General features: G+C 43.5%; 1 long non-coding RNA gene across 1 annotated transcript; it reads right to left on the reverse strand.

Moving 5' to 3' along the window:
- Window positions 1-553: 553 nt before the first annotated feature.
- On the reverse strand, window positions 554-1,748 carry LOC143447030 (uncharacterized). The gene is made up of 3 exons (XR_013114012.1): window positions 1,005-1,748; window positions 777-796; window positions 554-684 (listed from the first exon to the last, which is right to left on the reverse strand). It is a non-coding gene; the product is annotated as an uncharacterized LOC143447030 (long non-coding RNA).
- Between the last annotated feature and the right edge of the window lie 4,252 nt (window positions 1,749-6,000).

Below are 6,000 nucleotides of genomic sequence, written 5' to 3' on the forward strand. Positions count from 1 at the left end.
CGTGCTGTTGTTATGCATTTTCGTGCTAATTTGATGCAACATTTTTGTTGAATTCACACCTTATCAGCACGTTTTCACTTTATACGTGCAGTATGTTATACTTCTTAAAATAACGTGTGTAACTTTTCATTTAATGAAATTGTTTTATTGGCGTGTTTTCCTTAGAACGCATCTGAAGGGTTGTATTGACTTTATCTAGCATTCTAGCTGCTATGAATGCAACAAATACCTGCGTGTTATAGTTTATAAAAAGATCCATTTGGGTGGCACTAATCGTCCAGCAATATTCTCACAATTTTTCCCCAACGTTTAGCAAATAATCTTACCGAGAGAAACTTCCTGCGAGTGATATTACAGTACAAACCGTGTATAATACCGGAATAACACCGGAATAATATACCATTGCTTTTCAACATGTTGTCATGTGAGCAAAGTAATTAACTAAAAGTGATGGGAACAACGGAGTTTTCTGAACATCGTTGAATTTTGAATATTTACCAAACGTTTTGTCTACAGCTCTGTAAAATGATAACAGATCTCGTAGAAAACATTTTTTTATTGCAAGCTAATTAATACAAACAGTTTGTGGCAAATTCAGCATTATTTGTAACGTCGATCATCCCCTGCGGAACCAAAGAATAACGTTTTTCGGTGCAGCGTAATACTCGTAATACCCTAAGTCATCTGCAATGCAAAGTGTAGTCACAATTAGAAAACTAAACATAACTGTGATAATCAAGATCATGTATATTTCTGACCTTTGTCGTCAGACCTACCATTGAGCCTTTCTTGATGCCTACAAAAACAGCTGTCGTTACCAGATATCAGCTAAATGTCATATAGCCTTTATCTCATTACTACAGTAATATCATGAACATTTTCTCTTTTTGTTATATGGTTGAACAATTTAAACTTTATGGACTCATTTTACAAGAAGCAAATTATCATAGGAGCATTTTTGCGATTTTCTGCTACTTATGCGAAAAAGATCGTATTTGACTCACCGACTAATTTTTCTAAAGGTTGATGAACTGCTTCTCTTCGCAATGCTTCGACCTTCACATGGATACAAAAGACAGAATATTACACAAAAGGTAAAAAGAATTTTTCTCGGCATATTTACTGCTATAATATTTATTTTTCCGTTTATACAACAGATATTCTGGTGCTCATCAGCTATGGCTATACTTGCTCAGTCATTTAACAATAATTATTTCCAGTAATTTTATTTTATGCGTGACTGTACCATGCTTATACACGTACATTGCTCACAGGATAGGATTGCGTTTTCTTATAACAAGTAATTAATGGTTCCGTTTCAGTTCACCATTTGCTAAAGATACCAAAGCACAATAGCAATAGTCCACCAATAGCTCAAATTATTTATCATTCGAGATGTTTGCGCTCATAGCATCAATATGCTGTCGTAGCTGAAGCTTTTCAATACAGTCGAATCCGCTTAATTCGGACACCGGATAACCCGGACAACCGCTTTATTCGGCCAAAATGCTCGGGAACGGAACAAAAGTAAAAATTGAACGTAAAAAAATCCTGTTAATTCGGACAATTCTCCGCTTAATTCGGACACAGGTTCGCAATTCCATCGTTAGGTTATGACACAATAAACAGTACTTCGTTCGTTTTAAGACAAGATGCAATTGCATTATGAGTGATTATGGTGAAACAATGACGATCCATGCAGTAACAATCGACAATGAACTCATATAACGCCGTGCCAGCTTCATAGTCGCTTTTACTTGGGTACAATTGTAACCAAACTTTTTCTTTAACCAGGAACTGCCCGCTCCACAGCTAGTCAAATAGCTAGGTTTGCTTTAACATCTTTTAATGGCATTTTACTTAATAAAAACGATCATCTCTCACTGAAACCGAAACGTAACTGCCCACAACCGTCGCCCAGCCGCGCACAGTACTACCCCAAACAAATTCCACGCGAGGAAGGAATCAACGTGGAACGTAAAACACGATACTAACTTAGCCTTTGGGGTAACTACGTGAGACGTCACAAGAGATTTGATAAAAACAGGTGTACAAGAACAAGTAAAAGAACATAAACAAGTAAAATACGGCAGACCGTGAACATGCATAAAAACAACACAATGCAAAGAAAAGACGGTATATAATGTGGTGTCTACAAAACAGGTGCATAAAAATAATCCCGTGACATCCCCCCCAGACCAGTTCTTTTCCGGCCCCGGAAAAGTTATTCAATATCCGGGTAAAAACGTGTTTGTCTTCGAGCTCGCCGTGGCGGTAGGTTTCTTTCCGTCATGGCCGAAGTGGTCTCGCTGGGAATGGGGCCGTTCTCTTCGAGGGCAGGTTGGCTTGTCTCTATTGTCTCGTTATTGCCCTCCTCTGTGATCCTGAGTTGCCCAACTGCCGAGTCTTCCCGTCCTTGACTACTGGATAATCGCTCAGTCGCGCTCGTATTGATTGATGTAGCCTCGGATTCTCCGGTGGCGGTATCCGTTGAATGTAGTGGTATGAACACCAAACCTTCAAAAGGAGAACAGTGGTTAATGCCATTATCCGGAACATGATCGTACGGGAGTTGATTGTCACGCTTGTCATCACTATGAACCCTTAATTTCATTCTGTTAAAATGAACCGTTTGCTCTTTGCCGGCTTTGTCTTTAATAGTATAAGTGGGATGTCGCGCGTTCACTACCGTGAAGGGGCCCTTGTAAGGAAGATGAAATTTGCGATATTCTCCCTGTGGGACCACTGGGTCTTTCAGCCATACTTCTTTCCCCACTTCAATTGGTAGCCCCCTTTGTCGTTGGTCGTAGAGGTCGGCCATCTTCGTTCGTTGTTTCCGTAGCGTTTCCCGCACCGTCTTTTCTGCAATCTTTAACCGCGTTTGTAAATCCTGAATAACCGACGTTTTCAGCACTCCACCGGTCGGTGTGCCCAATAAATCCGCAGGTAAACGAAGCGTACGACCAGTTAATAAGAAATGCGGCGATACACCTGTGCTGTCGTGGACGCTCGCGTTATAGGCCGCCACGACGGCTGACAAAGCTTGATCCCAACTACGTTGATCCTCCTGTACGTAATTTCGCAACATGGTGATGATAGTCTTGTTGTTTCTCTCAACTCCCCCGTTCCCTTGTGGATGATAACTTGTGGTCCTTGTTTTCGAACAACCCATCAATCGTAATAGTTCTTTGAAGACCTCGCTCTCAAAATTCCCACCCCGGTCGCTGTGGATAACATCTGGTACACCATGAACTGTGAACCATCGGTGGAACAAGACGTCCGCTGTGGTTTTTGCTGTTTGACTGCGCATGGGCCAGGCCCTTACATACTTGGTAAATAAATCGCACGCCACCAAGATGTATTGAAAACCTGATGATGTCATAGGTAGGGGTCCCACGACGTCTATTTCTACTCTCTGCATTGCCCTATCTTCCGTGGACGGAACCAACCTCGCCCTTGGTTCGGCCGGCGGTTTCTTGTTCCTTTGACATACATCGCAGTTTCGGCAATATTTTTCGGTGTCCTGTCTCCAACCAGGCCAATAAAATTTTTCTTCTACTTTGTGGCAAGTTTTCGTCAACCCTAAATGAGCCCCGCCAAGAACGCAATCGTGTAGTGACTGTAAAACAGACAAACGCATAGGTTCCGGAGTTATAAGTCGATAACAGTGTGTTCCCGGTAAACTGCGATTACTATTTGCCCAATAAACGGGGCCGTCAAAAGTGTGTAAACTCCCAAATTGGGCCCATAGATGCTTAGTCATTCTTGACAAGTTTTTAACGTGTTTGTACGGAGGTCTTTTCCCCAACTGTAGCCATCTCAAAGCGGGGGCAATCTCTGCGTCCTCTTCCTGTAGATTCAGTACTTCATTCGGAAGAAACCCGATGTTGCCTCTAAGATCTATGTTGTTGACTGTTTGCTCGTAATCTTCGAGGCTTGTTGCAACTTGTTGGTCATGCTGTTTGTAGGGGAGGTTCACCTGTGTACCTTCGTTAGGGCGTCGACTCAACGCGTCAGCGTTTTTGTGTTTTTGTCCTGGTCGATGGAGTAGCTCAAAATTGTACTCGGCAAGGTGTTCTATCCATCGAGCGCATTGTCCATACAACTCCTTTGACTGCCATAACCAACGCAACGATGCATGGTCCGTCCTCAGCAAAAACTTTTGACCTAGTAGGTGACACCTATTCAATTTTGTTGCCCAGACGACCGCCAGAAGTTCTTTTCGAGTCGTGGAGTAGTTCTTTTCTGCTTTCCCTAGAGATCGGCTACAATACGAGATCACACACTCTCTGTCATCTGTGACTTGTGACAGAACAGCACCAATTGCGTTATCGGATGCATCGGTGTCGAGAATAAACGGCTTGTCGTAGTTTGGGTATGACAGCACTGGTGCGGTACACAGCAAACGCTTCAATGTAGCAAAGGCGTCCTGATGCTCTTCGGTCCATTGAAACGTCTTGTTCTTCTCGGTGAGCTTGTGCAACGGTGAGGCAATTTTGGCATAATTTGGAATAAACTTCCTATAATATGATGTCAGACCCACAAACTGTCGAACGTGTTTCACGGTACGAGGTATCGGCCAATTCGCGACTGTCTCTACTTTCTCGGCGTCGCACATCACGCCTTCCTTAGAAATTTTATGCCCTAAAAATTTCACCGATTCTTGAAAAAGAGAGCATTTGGACGGTTTCAGTGTTAAACCGGCTTCTTCCAGTCGGCTTAAAACGTCGCTTAAACGAGACATGTGCTCCCCGAATGTGCGACCATACACTATTACATCGTCTAAATATGCTAAAGCGCCGCGCCACTCCAATCCATTTAGAACGATGTGCATCAATCGTTGAAATGTAGCTGCCGAATTGCTAAGACCCATCGGCATAACGTTCCATTCATATAACCCCATGTGGGTGGTAAAAGCAGTAACCTCGCGAGACCTGTGATTCATGGGTATTTGCCAATACCCTGAACGCAGATCCAGGGTAGAAAAATAAATGTTACTCGACAATTCGTCCAGGCTCTCGTCGACACGTGGGATTGGGAAACTGTTCTTTTTCATCAGGTCATTCACGCGCCTGTAATCAACACAAAACCTCAACTCGCCCGATTTTTTTCGTACAAGAACAATGGCGCTGGACCAAGGGGATGTGGATGTGCGAATCAAGCCTTGCTTCTCCATTTCCGTGAGGATTTCTTCTACCTGGCGCTTGTCTCGAGGGGGTATTCGACGATGCGGTTGTCTCACAGGGGCGCTAGTCCCAATGTCAACATGGTGTTCTATCAAGTCGGTTTTGCCTAGATCGAACTGACTGGTCGAAAAACACTTCCAATGCTTCGATAATAAATTGAGTACTTCGCGACGTTCACTCTTAGACAGCTTCGTCCCTAAATCTACGCCTTCTTCAATAGCTTGCAAGTGATCACGCTGGGGTTTAAAACGATGTTCTTCTACCGACGCCACGGAGCATCTTTGGTCGGAGTTCACAATGCATCGGTTATTATTGCAGTCACACGTGGAATTTAATCTCGAAACTAAAGCGCACGTGCCGGGCTGGTAAACATCACCTCCGCCGAATACAGAGACTGGATGTAGGGTGGCGACCCTGGTTCCGTTGACTAATTTGACTTCGTCATCACTGAAATTAGCCAATCGAATGGGGACCTTTCCGTTATGAACTTGCGTGAGGTAGTTACCCGCTAGTACCCCATATTTATCATTCAATCGGAGATTACCTTCAACTAGTGCCGGAAACTCAACGTCGGGCATCTTAAGCATCGGATCCATACAAAATATGCCAAAAGTACACACCTCAGTGGAAGCGGGGACGATCAGGTCTTCGACGATATAAACCTCGTTTCGCTGTAAGGTCACTTTTCCATCGAGCAGGGGTGTCGACGACGATCCGGCTTCTAGAATTTTGTCTTTGTAGCAGATCCGGCATTGGTGATGCTGGACGAAATCTAACCCAATGATGAAATCTTCCGTGAGTTGATTAACTACGT

This window comes from Clavelina lepadiformis, chromosome 2, assembly GCF_947623445.1.
Source record: "Clavelina lepadiformis chromosome 2, kaClaLepa1.1, whole genome shotgun sequence".
In the NCBI taxonomy this organism is placed as follows: domain Eukaryota; kingdom Metazoa; phylum Chordata; class Ascidiacea; order Aplousobranchia; family Clavelinidae; genus Clavelina; species Clavelina lepadiformis.